The sequence below is a fragment of the Nelumbo nucifera genome, chromosome 1 (assembly GCF_055504915.1).
Source record: "Nelumbo nucifera cultivar China Antique chromosome 1, China Antique-T2T, whole genome shotgun sequence".
Taxonomy (NCBI): domain Eukaryota; kingdom Viridiplantae; phylum Streptophyta; class Magnoliopsida; order Proteales; family Nelumbonaceae; genus Nelumbo; species Nelumbo nucifera.
Genome location: NC_142649.1, coordinates 165,847,538 through 165,865,509, shown reverse-complemented (window position 1 = coordinate 165,865,509; position 17,972 = coordinate 165,847,538). Strand labels below are relative to the sequence as shown.

The 17,972-nt window shown below is 39.9% G+C and overlaps 1 long non-coding RNA gene and 1 pseudogene across 2 annotated transcripts; both read left to right on the top strand.

Moving 5' to 3' along the window:
• The first annotated feature begins 832 nt into the window (after positions 1-832).
• Positions 833-17,299, top strand: LOC104613268 (armadillo repeat-containing protein LFR-like; annotated as a pseudogene). The gene is made up of 8 exons (XR_016080557.1): positions 833-1,285; positions 4,364-4,533; positions 4,742-4,884; positions 4,994-5,250; positions 15,956-16,060; positions 16,153-16,291; positions 16,674-16,801; positions 16,898-17,299. The product of XR_016080557.1 is annotated as an armadillo repeat-containing protein LFR-like (transcript).
• LOC148804111 (uncharacterized) lies at positions 7,006-11,865 on the top strand. Its single transcript, XR_016080558.1, has 2 exons — positions 7,006-11,545; positions 11,760-11,865. It is a non-coding gene; the product is annotated as an uncharacterized LOC148804111 (long non-coding RNA).
• Positions 17,300-17,972: the final 673 nt, after the last annotated feature.

Sequence of the window (17,972 nt, the reverse complement as noted above, 5' to 3'; positions counted from 1 at the left end):
TGACCAAGTGGCACGACTGAACCCTCCTCTCTGCAAGTTCTCAATTTCACAATTCTATAATGTTACAGCTTTGCAAGTTCCCAATTTAAAAAGCGATTATCGATAAATTCCATTCTGCCTTTTTACTATTTTTCAACATTCCATGGATCACTTGGATGGACTTGCAGGGGATCGAAGGCTCACAAACATGATGGAAAGCTAGACTTTCATGATTTAATCTATGCCAACAGGGGTGACTCGGATGGAAACAGGGCTGAGAGGCTCAATCAAACCAACATCGACCCTACTATTGGTATGAATATGATGTTCTCACGCCAGTGTCTTCATGTCTCTCTCTATCACTAAAGAGATAATCGGTGGAGGGAAACCACTGTTGTGCCGCCGCTGGTTCAAATGGAGAAGAAGAAGAACTGTCACTAGTTCTTGTCGTTGCTGGTTTTATTCTCTCTATCCCTTTCTCGTCTCTCTCATCTCTCTCTCTATTCTGCAACTTTGAAAATCTCCATTCTGCAAATATGTAGTTCAGACGAAAACAAATTTTACTTGAGTAATTGCCATTCTACCAAATTTATTCAGACATTTGTTCCAAACAAATATTATTGGGCATATTTCTTTTTGATTGAGTAATTGCCATTTGATGAAAACATTCGGCCACTTGTCATTAGTCTAAATGTATCCACAGATAACAGATCTGAAGTTGACACTAAATGTATCCACTTGTCATTAGAGTTGGAACCTGTTGGTGGTGGCAATGCCTTGGTTGGTAGTCCGGGAAAGAGGTGAGGAGAGAGATTTAAGAATAATGATAATTGTTTTCGTCTTTGACGTTTTAGGCCTTATATTTAGGGTATGTCCTCATCTCAAGGCTGAGGATGATGTACAATTCATTTTGAAAATTTAAAGAAGAACGATGAGAAAAATAGTTTTTTTAATCCTTCTGTTAACAGATACCAACGACAAAGAAGATTCACAAATGGTGCATACTGCATAGCACCGAATAAAAAAAAAAAAACTGATAGCTCTCGCATTTTACCGGACCGGGCGGTGAAATTGTCAAGCGGGCGAGGAAGAGCGAAGAGTGAATTTGGAGGGAGAGACCGAGAGATGCAGAAGAGAGAACAGGGTAAGATGGGTGGAGCAGCGGGTGCTGCTCCACAGCCGGCGAAGCGTGGTCGTCCTTTTGGTAGTGGAAGCAGCAGTGCCGCTGCTGCCGCAGCTGCAGCCGATTCGTCGGCACCGTCTACTCTCCTGGGCCCATCTCTCCAAGTCCACAGTTCTTTCGCTGGTCTTGACGACTTGAGTTGCGATTACATCTTTGAAATTTGAACACAACTCATACTTGGATTGTAGAATGAAGAAAGTTTGGAATTTTATAAACAAAGTTCGATTTTAGAAGAAGCAGAAACTAGAAAAACAGATTAAAAGATTTTAGCAGGATTTGAGTGTTTTCTACAAGGTCCGATTTCCCAAAAAAATATATATGAGAAAATGTGTGGTAGGAGATGGCAAGTTTTGTCCTAAACCATAAACACCAAATGCATCTGGTGTAGAAAGATATTTGCACCATTCTAGATTTCTAGGTAAGTGCAAAACGGGCCTCTTGTTTAGTTGTCTCTACATGTAATAAAGTTGTTCCCCCCTCTCTCCCCCTTTAATAGATAACAAAAGGATTTTACTAGAAAAGATATGAGAATGAGAGAGTATAATCATGCCAAATCAGTAACATGACCAATATGCTGATCTCAGAAGAGGTCCACCAAAGAAGTGAGAATCAGTTCTCACTCTTAGCCCAAAAAATCATCCAGAGTATTGGTTAAAAGGGTGCAGCTTATGTTGTTACTGACTACCTACAAAACTAAAGAAACATGTAAAAAGTCTGGTAGAGTAAGGACTAAAAGCAACTATCTCCGCTGGACGGAGCAAGCAAGACATCTGCAATGAAGCCAAAAGTCTGGGAAAATTCTATTTCAGGAAAAGAAGACAAATAGATGACATATTGAGAGTTTTTGAAGAGTCTGAGGGATTTCGAGCATTGGGTTAAATCTTTTGCATAATTTTAATCCATCTCCAATAGAGGACATATTGAGAGGCTGGCAAGCTGTTGCAACGTCCATCTCAGCAAGGAGTATAATACAGCCTTATTGGTCCCCACCAATCCTTTTAAATTTTGATGGCTGCAGCTTCGAATCTTGGAAGATCAGGCATTGGTGACCTGTAGGTAAGGTGATTCAATAAGGAATGAATTACAAGCAGAGCAGTACATCAGGGACTGAAGCTAGGGAAATTATTAAACTACAGAGAACTCAGTTGAGGGGGATTCTTGGGTCGTAGTGGGCTTGGGGAGCACAAAATAGCCCAGGACTGTGGTAATACAGACATGTTGTGAGGGAAGCAAAACAGTTGGCAATAGAATTGAGAGCTCAAGTTGTATTAACACTAAGATTGGCTAATAGCATGGCAGATGCCTTGGCCAAATAAAGAGTAAACAGAAATGAGGAATTGGTGGGGTTTTCAGAAATGAGAAAAGAAATACTATAGTCCTTTTCTCTGGTCCAATTGGAGAGGGTGATTCTCTCAGGGCTGAGATATCAGCAGCCCTGGAAGGGATCCAAAGAACAAGAGAACTGGATATTAGGAGACTGATTTTTGAAGGAGATTCGAAGCTAGTAGTAAGTTGGTTAAAGGAAGACAAACCTGGTTTGTTGAAATACAACAATGAAAGGAAAAAAATTTAAATGGCTGGCAAAGGATATTGAAGTCAAGTACAGCTGGGTTAAAAGAACTGCAAATGCCTTGCTGACGGGCTAGAAAGCAAGGGGTGTATAGGGCTTCATTGTTTTGGGCTTCTTTCTAATTCTGTTTTTTGCTTGTGGGGGAGTTAAGACAGTTTACCTCCCTCTGTTTGATTGTAATACCTCCTAATTAATTCCAACGAAATTCTGTTATTGATAAAAAAAACAGTAAGCAGAAATTAACTGTATTGAGGGGTTACTAATAGATATTCTGATTCCTAGGATTGTAAATAACAGTTTATGGATAATGATGGGAGAGGTAGTATAGGCTACCAAGGATATGGGGGTGCATGACACAAACCCTTGTCTGTTCCACATTCTTTCATTATTTATAACAAAAAAGCGGACTTTACCCCCCCGAGTTTTGCTTTTCATTTGTGATCAATCAAGTGACAATGCATTAGGTCATAAGTTTGTTTAACTATGAAGCAAGGTTCCAACCAGCTGGTTGGTAAGGTCCCCTGCTGGTCGTAGGGGAGACTTGGGATGGAATCCTGCCTGCACCTAGGTTGGGGGGGGGGCGGATGGGCTACCCCCTCGTTGTGTAGCTCCTCAAAAGAAAATAAAAAAAGTTTGTTTAACAATGGAAAATAGACTTGGCAAAAAGTTGACCCAACCCAACCTGAAAAAACAGGGTTAGGGTCTCATATCTAGCTACCTGAATTTGAGAATGGCCTGAATCGACCCAGAAAAAACTGGGTTGGGTCATGGGTCAACCCGCTGACCCGATTGTCAGGTCTAATTAGAACTATTTATGCATTGTTAGAAGTTTCCACTCTTTAGTTTTTACTATTTTGTCTTTACTCTTTATTGTTTATTCTTTGAATTGTTAAATGTTCAAGTTTTTTTATTTTCTATTTGGAATTTTAAGGTTAATTCCTGTAATTTTGGCATTTTTTCATGTATTTTTCTTTATTTTTTTTTTAATTTCAGCTATTTTTTTAGGATGACCCGAATTAACCCATGGGCCAACCCGAACCCGAACATTTAGGGTCAGGGTCTATCATTTGACAACCTAACCTGAAATTCAACCCAACCCGTAATCAACCTGAAGTGTCTTGACCCAACCCGAACCCGACACACCGAACCCAATTGCCAGGTCTAATGAAAAAGCATCCATATCAAATATAAATATATCAGAGAAATTAATATGGTCATTACATGGTGCAAAACATATAACATGAGGAAGACAACTTTAGTAATAAGAACATAAACATATGGAGTCAGTTATCAATAAAAGAGATATAAGTCAATATTTAGGTATTAACTGTATTAAAAAGGTACTATATATGCTACTTCGGGTGCTTCTTGTTTGTTTTTCCTGACTAATCTCATTTGAAGTGATGGATTTATGAGAGCTATTTGTTTCCATCTTGAAAGGGTGAGATACAGCACTTTTGATGACTGTAATTAAGCTCTGTTTACTGAATAGTGCTTGGAGTCTTGAACATTTCATAATTCATAAAGTAACATTCTAATGGACACCAAAGTGTATATCTATTGGCATTTGACCATATAGAAATTCTTGCTGATGCCTGTACTAATAATTATTGCAATTACTTTTCACCCAGATCAAAATAACAAAAGGATAGTTCTGGCTCTTCAAAGTGGATTGAAGAGTGAAATGACATGGGCATTGAACACTCTCACATTGCTTTCTTTTAAAGAAAAATATGACATACGCAGAGATGCAACCCCTCTTGCCAAAATATCTGGATTGCTGGATGCTCTTCTTCAAGTTGTGGGTGTTCCTTCCCTTGTGTGTTTTGGTTTTACAGCATATATATATATATATATATATATATATATTAGGAACGGGAAGCTTTTCTTAGAGAAAGTAGCTGCCATGTATTCTCCAAATTCAAATCTGGCAATACTATGGTTCTTTTTGCACTGCATTGTTACCAAAGAGGTTTATTTTGGAATAAAAACTTTCATTAATGGAACAGGTAGATGACTGGCGTGACATTGCTCTTCCGAAAGAACTTGCAAAAGCACCTAGAGTTAGATTGTTGGGTGCAAATGCTGTAGTTTCAGGTTTTGGGAACGAGTACGAGGCATTACACTCAAATGATGCTGTCCCTAATCCTGGGTAACCCCACCCTGATGTCCCTCATTGTATGTGGATCATGCCTTAAATCACCAAGAATATGGAATGTAGATTTGGAACTTTGAAATCGTTTTGACATTTATTTTTGCAGCATGGGATCTGGTTCATCTAATAATGAAACCCCGGGTCAGAAGAGCATGACCAAGAGTGGCCCTTCAGAATGGTGGTTTGATGAAGATGGTTTGTTTAATCTGGATGATGAAGGGCGTGCGGAGAAACAACAGTGTGCTGTTGCTGCTTCAAATATCATCCGGAATTTCTCTTTCATGCCTGATAATGAAGTGATTATGGCTCAACACCGTCATTGCTTGGAAACAGTATTCCAATGCATAGAAGATCACATCACAGGTAAGTAACAGGAATATGTGGAAATAAAAGTTATTTTTGTATTGACATTATCTTTGTTATTCAATTCCATATGTGCACCTTCTTTTGAGCCAATCTTCTAGTTTTTTTTTTTTTTGAAGAGGTAAAATAAGGTATTGTATTATATCAACAGTATAAGGTCCTGTACAAGAAAGACCAGAATTACGACCACCAAAAAAGTCCACCCTCAAAAAAGAAGCAGAACAAAAAAACATCAAAGACAACCAGCTCTTATGCTCCTTTTTTTTGATAATTGAAAGATAATTTCATTAATCAAAGAAGAAAAGCTGTTACATGCATCCCTTGGAGAGGCACAAGGTGCAGCCTCTCCTAAGCATTACAGTGAAACAAGAGAAACAAGAAAAAAGTTACAAACTTGCCCAAAATAGCTCTTCCCTAGATACCCCTTGTTTGGCTAGAAAGTCAGCGAAAGCATTTGCTGACCTATCCACCCGTTGGACTCTAATAGTGATGTGCCTTGTTAACCATTTGACTTTTTTCATAAGATCCCTATAGTTCCAAGTAACTGAATCTGGGTCCAGCAACCCACCCACAATCACCTTAGAGCCCCCTTCAACGAGTAATTTCTCTACCCCAAGTTGGTTGGCAATCTTATGCTCTTCCTCTATAAAGTTAATCACCTAAGCCTCAGACTTAGCTTTCTGCTAAAAAGACCTTATTGTTTCTTTCCAACCAGATGGCCCACATAACTCTAGAGGGAATAACAGATCACACTTGTTTTCCTTCGACATGCCTGGGACTCTCCACCCAGATAACAAGGAGGAGACTGTCTCCAGCCAGCACCAGCTCAGATTAATTGCCCTGAGGAAAATACTGCCAAACCACTGCCATGAAATTGCAATGAATGAAAACCGGACAAAACATAGATAGAATCACTTTAACTTCAGTTCCTGATTGGTGATTTCTTCCAATTGCAATAGAGAACACAATACATTTATCTTTCAATTATCAAAAAAAAAAAAAAAGAGAACACAATACACTCTGTGCGGCTTACTAAACTTTATTATTTTTTGATGCTAAGAAATATGAATGTTATCAGTCCCTATTCCCTAAACTGAACTGTTACATACATACAGTTCCCCAAACAGATTAGGGTTTTCACTCCCCTACAAAATTCAAAATTCCTCTTCCCTCTGTTTTCTTCCCAGCCCAGTTTAGGAGTAAGTTTCCAAAATCAACTAGGTGAGGTGAATTATTGGAATTTCTCAATTCAAATCATCTACTTCCATTCCTTTTCTTTTTTTTGAGTAAAAGGTAACGTATTTCATTAAAAGAAGAGAGAAAACCTGTTAGGAACTGCCTAGCACAGGGTTCTACTGAGGAACCACCTCCTGACTCGTGAGAGAGAGAGAGAGAGAAACTGCAGCTGTTACATTTGTTACGATTCTTGGAAGTTGTGGGTAGTGATTTAAAAGGTGCGCCTAGGCACATTTTAGGGTAGGCGCCTCGCCCAGGTCCTAGGCACGGCCCTTTCAAAAGGCGCATACCTGGTCCGCCTCCGGGCCCCTGTGCCACACCCCTTGAGGCAAGCCCAAACAAGTTCATGTTAGGGTCTTAAATTCTTAGATTTCACACAAAAAATAATAATTTTATAGTTTTAATTGCTTTTTAAGAAGATGTTTTATTAGGATGAATGAATGAACAACATTACCAAATAGGGGTTCCTGATTCTTCGGTGAGCGAGCGAAGCAAGTGAAGGCGGCTTGTAGAATCAGGATTGTAATATGTCACATTAGCTACTTGAAGTAATGTAATTGAGAATAAAGAGATTATGAATTTTATATGCTTGAAAATTTTGTGTTTGATTTTATTTTTAAATTCTCATTTGAATATGCTTTACATGTTATATTTATGTATTTTAATTTTAGATAATAGGTTTTTTAAAACATTTTTTCTAAAATATCAGTTTATATTTTTATTAGTATTATGTTTAATAATTTTTTTGATTTTTTGGCATTTTTTATTTTTTAGTTTTTTTTTATTTATTTTTGTGCCTTGCTTAAAAAGACGCATGCCTCGCCTTGTGCCACCTCAGGCACAAATTGACCACTGTGCTTTTTTTGCGCCTTGTGCTTTTAAAACACTAGTTGTGGAAGCTAACTTCCACTTCTTGTTGCCTTCGGTTATGCCAATCTGTCATTACTTGGACCTGAGAGCTGACGTGGCTTCCTTCTTTTGTAGACCTTGGCCTCAAGGTCAAGATGAGGAAACTGGCGGTGGAGTTGGATATAAGGTTCCCAGGTTGCATCTTCCTTGGGTAATTGAGACCATACTACAAGAGCTTCAGGTTCCACATGGTGTCCTTTCTTTACCCAGGGAAAGTCAATAATGGACTGGGGTTCTGTGACTAAGGCCATATCTTCAATAAACTCAGGTAGAGTGGGTTGATTTACTACATTAGGCTTGAGCCCCTTCTTCAGAACTGAAATGTGGAATACCGGGTGAATTTTTGAGTGTGCCAGTAGCTCTAAGCGGTAGGCAAGCTTGCCTATCCTTTTGATGACCTTGAAGGGCCCAAAGTAGCGCGGAGACAACTTATTCCAGCGTTGTTGTCTTACTGATAGTGAGCGGCAGGGCAGCAATTTCAGATATACAAAGTCACCCACTTGATATTCCACTTCTGGGTGGTGTTTGTTATAGGCATTCTTCATCCACTATTGCACTCTGTCTAGGTTGTGCTTGAGCTCCTGTAGAGTAGCATCTCGTTGGGTCAATGCTTCCTCCAACGAAGCCACTGGGGAAGACCCCTTTTCATAAGGCAGTAAGGCGGGAGGGTCTAAACCATATAAGGCACGAAAGGGTGTCATGCCTGCAGCTGCATGATAGGTGGTGTTATACCACCATTCAGCCCAGTGGAGCCATTGGGTCCAACGTTTGGGTGTGGACCCTGTAAAACAACGCAGGTAAGTCTCCAAGCATCTGTTGACTACCTCAGTTTGTCCATCCAACTGAGGATGGTAGCTAGTTGATTTCCTTAGCTGAATGCCCTGTATTCAGAATAGTTCCCTCCAAAATGTACTAAGGAACACCAGATCCCTATATGATAAAATAGATTTGGGGAATCCATGAAGGCGTGCTATCTCCCGTACAAAAACATCGGCCACCGTATTTGCTGAGACGGTCTACCACTACCAAATTCACTGATTTACCTGTTGAGATCGGAAGCCCAGTAATGAAATCCATCGAGATGTCTTCCCAAACTTGGGTGGGAACCGGAAGCAGTTGGAGATGTACTTCCGGATCATTCTCACCATTTCCTTCCAGTAGAAATGCGATGCAATGCGTTTGTATGTTTGAAGTACCCCTGAATGACCCCCTATGGGTGACACATGGAAGTAATCTAACAATGGGCCTATATGGGCTGAGTTGGCTGGTAGCACTAATCTGTTTTTATGATAAAGCAAGGTCCCCTTGACCATGTAATCAGGCTCAGCTCGCTGTGATAGGCTGTTTTTTATCTGTTGCAGTTCGGGACTTGTTGCTGCCTTTGGTCCCAGAGTTTTAGCTATGGGCTGAAGAGAGACCTATAGTTGCTGCAGTTCTGGGTGTCTTGACAGTGCATCAGCAGCCTTGTTGGTTGCTCCTGGTCGATATTCAATTGAATAATCGAACTCCATGAGCTTTGTGATCCAACGTTGCTGATCTGGTGATAGAATTCTCTGTCCCAGTAAGAATTTGAGGCTTTGATGATCAGTTCTGATTATGAAATTGCGCCCCAGTAGATAGGAACACCAATGTAAGACCGCCAAGACTATGGCTATCAGCTCCCTTGTGTACATTGAGCTAGATCCCCGCTGAACTGAGAGTGCTTTACTAAAGAAGGCAAGGGGTGTCCCTTCTTGCATTAATACAGCTCTAACTCCTTGACCCGTTGCATCGCACTCTATAACAAATGTTTGGTTGAAGTCAGGTAATGTTAATGCTAGTGGTGAAGATAAGGCCATTTTGAGATTTTCAAAGGCCCGTTGGGCTTCTAGAGTCCACGTGAATGGATCCTTCCTTAGTAGATGTGTTAAATGGGCTAGCAATGAGGCCATAGCCGCTAATGAAGCGGCGATAGTATCCTGTCAAGCCTAAGAAGGCTAGAAGTCCCTTCACATTTGCAAGCACAGGCCACTGCTAGATGCTTGCTTCTTTCTCGGGATCCACAATTACCATGCCTCCTACCAGGCTACCACGTGGCCGAGGTAGTGTACTTGGGAATGTCCAAAATCACACTTGGATGCTTTCGCATATAGCTGATTTTGCAAGAGAACCTTCAAGGTGGCTTCTAGGTCTTCCATGTGTTGGGCCAATGTAGGGCTGTAGACTAAGATCGTCCTAAGTACGAAATGCAATCTTGAGCTCGTCCAAGAGCTCATCAATCACCGGGATTGGGAATCGATCCTTGACGATGATGTTATTAAGTGCTCTATAATCAATGCAGAAACGCCATGCCCCATCTTTCTTTTTGACTAAGAGGACTGGGGAAGAGAATGGACTATGACTTGGATGAATTGTTTTTCTAATAGCTCTTTAACTTTCTTCTCGATTTCCTTTTTCTGAAATTGAGGATAACGATAGGGTCTTACATTTGTAAGAGCCGCTTTCGGGAGTAATGGAATGCAGTGGTCATGTTCCCGTGAAGGTGGTAGGTTTATCGGCTCTTGAAATATTGCTGGAGAAGTGCTTTCAGCTATTGCTAATGGTCTTCTTATGGGATTGCATTCCGGGCCTGGGTTAGCATGGACCTTGTCTGAGTGAGCTCCCAGAGGATGGTTTAAGCGGGTTCTTGGGCTGGTTTCAGGAGAGACGAGAGGCTGATTGGGCTTGGGCCTCTAGTTGGTATATCTTGGAGGCGGATCTTGGTCCCATTTGTCATGAAATCCATTGACAACTAGGCCCAATCAGATAGTACCAGCCCTAATTGTCTCAGCCACTGTATCCCCAATATTATATCGGCTCCACTAAGCTCGAGTGGGTATAAGTCCACCACGAATGGCTGTCCTTGGATTGTCGGTTCAATGCTTGTACAAGATGCCTTTGCAGGGAAGAGATGTCCCATTTGCTACTTGGACCTTGAATGATGCCGTGGGTTGGATTGGTAGCCCCAGTTGTTGGGCCGATACTCCCGTTATGAAATTCAGGAAGCTCCCACTATCGATTAGTATGGACACTTGGCGTCCTTTTATTCGTCCTGGAACCCTCATAGTTTGTGGGGAGTTGTGCCCAATAAGGGCCTGAAGCGATATCTTCGGTGCCGGATGCTGTTCTTCGGCCCAGTTGAATTCTGCATTGTTTTACACCGGTGGCCCGGCCCAAATTGTTAATCACAATTATGGCAGAGACCCTTTGCTCTGTGGACTTGCATCTCGGCCCACAGTAGCTTCTTAAAGGGAATGGATGAGCCGGTGTTCATAACTCTAGGCGTACCCAGAATGCTGTCTTCTTTCACTAGGCCGAATCCTTCGCTCCTGTGTTCGTCAGGCCTTGGAAAGCTGGCCGATCTTTGGGGTGGTAACCAAGGCCGGCTAAGTTTCCTTGTTCTGCTTAGTCTTTCTTCCTGGATCTTGGCCTGGGCGATAGCTTCCGTGACAGTGATCGGTTGGAGTGCCCTTACTTCCAGTTTGATGTGTTCTTTGAGCCCCCCGACGAAGGCTCCGACCAACGCGTGCTCTGGCCAATCGTGTGCGCATATAGCTAGGCGCTCGAACTTCGTTTGGTACTCGCGAACACTCCCGGACTGTCGAAGTTTGGCAAGACTCATAATCCTCGTAGCCTGATTCTCCAAACCAGATGCTAAGTGCTTCCGTGAAATCCAACCAGGCTAACTATGGGTGTCGTTGTCGGAAGACTCGGAACCATTGGTACGAAAGAATGGCGTCTCCTTCCAGGTGGATTGCCGCTAGAGAGGCTCAGTCTTGGCTAGGGGTTTCGTTGTATTCAAAAAATTTCTCTGCCCTGTAGATCCAGGGAACAGGGTCGCTGCTGGAAAAGACTGGAAATGTGATTATGGTGTTTCTTTCTGGCCATGAACCGCTCCGTCGGCTGCTGTCGTGACTCCCTCCTTCGTTGGAATCAGCATCCTTGTTTCCTTCACCGTCTGTCTGATCAAGCTTCTTTACTAGAGCCGCTAATGTGTCCTTTCAATTCTCTGATGTCTCCGGATACTCGATAGAGTTTGACTTCAACTTGGTCGACTCTGGCATCCATCGAGGTTGCTCGTGTGCTCGGCACCAGCTTCTGATACCAATTTGTTAGGAACTGCCTAACACAGGTTTGTACTGAGGAACCACCTCCTGAGATAGAGAGCCTGCTTTGTTACTTCTTCTGATTGTATTTATAACTGCGGTTGTTACATTTGTTACAATTCTTGGAAGTTGTGGGACTGTTACAGTCTTGGAAGCCAACTCCCACTTCTTGTTGCCTTCGGTTATGCGAACCTGTCATTACTTGGACCTGAGAGCTGACTTGGCTTCCTTCTTTTGAAGGTCTTGAGTTTGGGCTGGCTATTCCCATACACCGGCTTGGGTTCCGTGTTGCTGCTTGTCCTAACAAAACCTCATTTGAAAAACAAGTCCAATTTCTTAATTGAAATCATCTACCTCCATTCCTTTTTTTTTTTTTGAGAAAAAGGTAATGTATTTCATTAAAAGAAGAGACACAGAAAACCTCATTGAAGGGTTTGTTTTTCAATGAGGTTTTCTGTGTCTCTTCTTTTAACGAAATACATTACCTTTTTCTCAAAAAAAAAAAGGAATGGAGGTAGATAATTTGAATTTAGGAAACCACTCAAATGGTTCAATGGGTTAGTTGTTTAACCATATTTCTACCTGATTTTGACCAAAGCCAATAGTTTTAAACACAATCCAGGCAGTTCACTTTTCAACTCAATCACGTTGTCTGGTATGGTTTTGAAAACATTGGTTATCATTGCCACTTGAAAACAATCCTAGCAACTCAAAACCACAACACAAGCACCTAGTAAGACGAGTCCTTCCCTTTTGCATAAAGGCTATTACCAAATGCTGGTCCCGACCATCTGGGGTCTTGGGAGGGGTGGAATGTAAAGAGGATCTGGTTTTCATTCCACTAGGAGCTAAGCCCTATTCCCTCTTCCCTTCGGTGATTTCTTCCTTCCTGCTTCCAAAACTATAAGTCCATACTTATTCCCATTGGTTTACACCCCTTATTGCCCTTTATCTCATCAGCGGAAAGGCATCATTAAATTCTTTGGTTCCTCTATTCCCAATGTTGCTTTGGCAATGGCAACCATATTAAGTTTTGCCTCTGACCTTTTTGGTCATCACCTTGTTATGCATATCCTTCCCTATAATCAGGGTGGAATCTTCTTCAAACAAGGCATGTACAATGGGTTTATGTGTCCCAATCAAGAGTGGATTGTGAACATGCCAGTGATCTGTACAACTAGGGGTGAGCATTCGGTTTAAAACCAAACTGAATAAACTGAAATTTTAAAAGCCGAACTAAAAAAATAAAACCGAACCAAAATCGAAATTTGGAAAAAACAAAATAACCAAAACCAAAATTTTTGGTTCGGTTTTCGGTTATTCCGGTTAAAACCATATTTTAATAATATATACTCTATTATATATTATAAAAAATATATATTATATTATAAAATATATATTATGAAACCAAATTTCAGTATATTATATATTAATAGATAAATATATAATATACTATATATTGTATATTATTTATTACATATAATAATAAAAAGTTCGGTTAACCGAAATTCTAATTCTAAAAACCGAATTAGCCAAAAACCGAATTAAGCAAATTGATTTAACCAAAAACCGAAAAACCGAACCGAAAAAACCAAAACCGAAATTTTTGGTTCGGTTTTTCAGTTTTAACCAAATAGTTCTCACCCCTATGTGCAACCATTGACATGCTTATTCTTGATTGGGTTACATAGCCTGTTGTACATGTCTTGTTTGTAGCAGATTCCTTGTTGCCTAGTCACCTAGGCAATAAGTTTTTTATAATAAAAAGACCAAGTTCTTGGGTAATAATTACCATAATCCTCATTTATCAAAAAAATAATAATTACCATAATCCTCATGAGATAAGTATAAACCTCATCAAATAGAAAATCAATATATTTTGGGTGCAGGTGGAATACTCTGGACAGATTGGACAGGTTGTTTGATGGTTTTACTTTCAGCTGGCCAAAAAGGAAGGAAAGACTAATGTGGAGGTGTACAAGGGCAGCAGTAATCTGGACCTTATGGGAGGAGAGAAATAAACATATATTCGAGGAAAAGAAAAGGAGCAAATAAGCATTAATTGAAGGGATTATGGCAAAAATGGCTTTCTGGACAAAGACACTGGAGTTGTTCTCAGCTTTCTCTATTGATGACATATTAAGGAACTGGAGAACAATTGCAGCCTCAACTTCAGCCAAGTGGAAGGCACTAAAGGGTTGGGATCCCCCAGAGTTAGGATTCCTGAAATTAAACTTTGACGGAAGTAATTTTGGGAATCCGGGTCTCTCTGGACTTGGAGGGGTTTTAGGAAATGAAAGCAGAGTGATCATGGGCATGTACTGAGGCCCCATTGGATTGTGTGATTTTGTAACAGCAGAACTGAATGCAGTGATTTACATGATGCAGAAAACAATGGAGATGGGGGTAAGAAAGCTAATAGTTGAAGGTGACTCCAAAATATTAATAAGGTGGCTAAAACAGAATGAGAAAGCTCCTTGGTTTTTTAGAAACAAAATCAAACAATTCAAGAGGTTCTCAAGGGATGTGCAGCTGATAATTCAATGGACTCCTAGGTCGGGAAATGGTCTAGCTGATCAACTAGCAAAGCAAGGGGTAAACAGGTTAGTGTGTTTCTGGGCTCAGTTGTAAGACTGAATATTAAATTGTCTTTGTATTTTCTTGGTGGTAGCTGAGGCTGCCTTTGATTTGTACATTTCTCTTTATCTAAGTAATAAAATTTGATGTTGATGCTGATAAAAAAAAAAAGAAGAAAATGAAAATCAACATATTTATTTGAAGAAGTCTACATCTTCCTGCCTGTTGATGCCTTTGTGATCAGCATGTGTGGCATCCTTATCCATTTGCAAACCTTTCCAATCCATCATAACCAACCTTGCATCTCGTCCTAAAAAAACATTTAAGTTTTTCACTTGGACTTCCTTTTTTTTGTTTTTTTTTTTTCATGAAGCAACATGAGGGGAAAAAAGGAAAGTATCTTTGACCTGCTTCAGAAGAAGAGGATTGGAAGATCCTATTTGCCCCTTAGTGTGTGCATTATGTGCCTTAGGGATGGGGAGTAAACTAATCATCTTCTCCTATTCTACGCTGACTAGGAAGCTTTGACATTTTCCTTTGGATATGCTGATCCAGCTGGATTTGCAATGACTTTTTTGGTAGTAAAACAAAGAAAATTCATTAAAATAACAGAGAAAGTTGCATTCGAATCGGTGATAAGCAATCACCTTCAAAGGAAAGATGAATAAAGCAAAACACAGTCAATTAGCCCATCCCTCTATGTTTTCCATTTCCAACAAACAGTCAAAGACTAACCCCTGGCTCAAAGGACTCTATTTATATCTTTAAATTCTGGTAAAACCAAAACCCAGTCCGGCAGCTTGAAGCTTATTCTTGAACACATCTCCTTGCCTCTTGCTTTTCCTTCAAATGTCCTTCTATTTCTCCTTACAATGATGAAGAGAAAGACAGATGGTGTATGACCTTGATGAAATGCTTTGGAACTACATTGTCCAGACAGAGGGCTATTAGCCAAAAAGAAAAATGATGGGGGGGTCCCGCTCCCATTTAGACCCTGCTTTCTTTCTTTCTTTTTTTTCTCTTATAAAAGGTTATTATTTAAGATTTGTGAACAATTTTTCTCAAAATTGGCTTACACATTCCCCAAGGGAAAATACAACAAGGAAACAAAAAACAAAAAAGAAAAATTCTTGAGATACAAGCAATCAAATGTGGATTCTGAGATGGGAATTCTTAAGGATTGATGGGTGCATTCTCCAAAGATGTGCCATACTATAAACCTTTACAGGTCTTAAGAAAACCATGCAGATCCCTCTTTCAGTACTACCCATATACGGGTCTGGAGCCTGCATAACCATTGGATGGATCCTACATAGAAGATAAGCTGGGATAGTTCATCAGAAGATGGCAACCTTTGATTTTACCACATTTAATTGGACAGTTAACAATAAGTTTTCTTGAAGTTGAAAAATAGCCTTGCAAATAATGCTAATCAGATGGTTAAAGCTAATCTGATTAGGTTGATTCTTTTTGCACAAGTTACTTTTTTACTTGGGACCACTCGATGGTGGGTCCTGATTATTGCTACATGACACAGGTGGCATGTAATGGGGGTCTCAAATCCTTGTATAGGTACTCTGTCTCCAGACCCAATGTTTTTTACTTGAAAAGTACAGTTCTCATTATCAAATGGAAATATATGCTTGAGAGTAAAAAATAAATAAATAAATAACATGCATAATTGCACATCTCATTGACCTGAAGAAAGTTTCCATTGAAGAGCAAAAAAAGAGCTTTTATCTCTAGGAATATCCCTGATAGATAAAAAAGAGGAAAAAATACAAAGGAAATTATAAGCATTTGTTTTGTGTGTAATATTTATGCTCAATATTCATGTAATAAATTGCTCATATTGACAGAGGACGAGGAGCTCATAACAATGCACTCGAGACAATTGTGAATTTAGCACCATTGCTGGACCTCCGAATCTTCAGCTCATCCAAGCCATCATATATAAATATAACGTAATTACTGAAATTTGTTTCAGGTTTTTATATTTCATTCTAACCTTGATTTCTGAGTTGATTTTTTTTTCATTATTTCTTGACTGAACCAGTGAGAAACGTGCAGTTCAAGCCATCATGGGAATGCTAGGATCCTTGGTCAAAGCCTGGCATTGTGCAGTTTCTGAATTGCTTGGCCGTCTGATAATAAATCCTGATAACGAACCATTCCTTCTTCCTTTTGCTCCTCAGGTTTGGGTTACCTTGTATTTGAGGCTCCGCAGTTATGCACAAGATATTTGAGGCTCATTATTTTTTTATCCACCTCCATCATTTACTCTTCACATTATTATCTTTATACATTGTGATCTTTTCCAAGTTGAAGGGGCTAGAAGAGTTTGGTGCGGCCCAAAAGGGACATGGGTTGATGTAATGAGGAATGATTTTAAGAGCCTACAAATTAACAATGGATATGGTACTGAACAGGATTGAATGGTAGAACAGGATTCTTGTAGTTGACACCATATGGTTGGGACAAGGCTTAGATGATGATGATGATTATTATTATTTTTATACCATTTTGTAAAACCTCTAATGTCTAATATCTTGGTTTGTTTCCGAATTGTTTCTGCAGATATACAAACGCTTGATTGATTTATTGAGCTTACCAGCAGTAGATGCACAGGCTGCAGCTGTTGGAGCTCTTTATAACCTTTCAGAAGTCAACATGGATTGCAGGCTGAAGCTTGCAAGCGAGAGATGGTGAAACTTTTCTTCCTTACCCTGGCTAGTATAGAAGCCTAATATCTGTCTAAACTAAAAGGTTCTTTCTGAAATTTACTTCTGTTTTTAACACAGGGCAATTGATAGGCTTCTGAAAGTGATCAGAACACCGCATCCTGTTCCAGAAGTATGCCGAAAAGCAGCAATGATACTGGAGAGCCTTGTTTCAGAGTCCCAGAACAGGGCCCATCTGCTAGCTTATGAGAATGCCTTCGCAGAGATCCTCTTCTCGGATGGCAGACATTCCGACACCTTTGGCCCGTACTGTTTGGGGCATGTAATCAAAACATAAACGTTACATGGTCGGTACCAATTGGTGGTCTTTTCATTCCAGAGCGTTAATAGGGATATGGACAGATTTTGTTGTCCATTTAACTTTTAACACCAAGCATTTGGAGTGGTTCCTTCATTTGTTTTGTGGAAGATTTGTTTTTTGGGTGTTAAGTTAGTATAGATGAATTGGTTTTAACTACGGAATGTGAATGCTGGATAAATTTATTCAACCAGTCCAAAATGAATCAAGGCATACGTCAAATGAGCAGCGAGACTCCAAATGCACAAAAAAAGTCGCATTAGGCTTGTACATAGCAGGGTCAAGAGTCGAGGAATTAATCATTCCAGCAACTCCCATAAGACTTGGTATATGTTTGGTTTCGTTTACTTTTATTGAGGGTGCTACATAGGTGCCCTGTCAGCAAATAACTCATTAATTGCATTTGTGTTGAAGTTTGCAAAATAGACATTTATTAGCATTTTACTGATATGGTGCCTAATGGTGCCTATGTGCCATAAACACCCTCACTAAATGTGTTTTTGGGTTTTGCAGGAACACAAATACCAAACGTTTACTGAATAAATGTAAACGGAGCCTTAATTTGAGCACAAAATAGTCTTTTGTGTAATGTGCTTTCAATTACAAAACAGGCGTACCATATACACTTCAAAGCCTTAATGCCATACTGTTAAGGCTGTAATTGGATCTGATTCAGTGAATCTGATCCCATTTATTTAACACATTCGAATTTGATCCGATATTTGATTGGATTTGAAGGCTTTGGATTCAAGTTCGAATTGTAAGGGATTCAGATTCGGATTTAATCCAACTCTGCTTTAATTTTTTTAATTTTTATATATAATAATTAATGTAAAT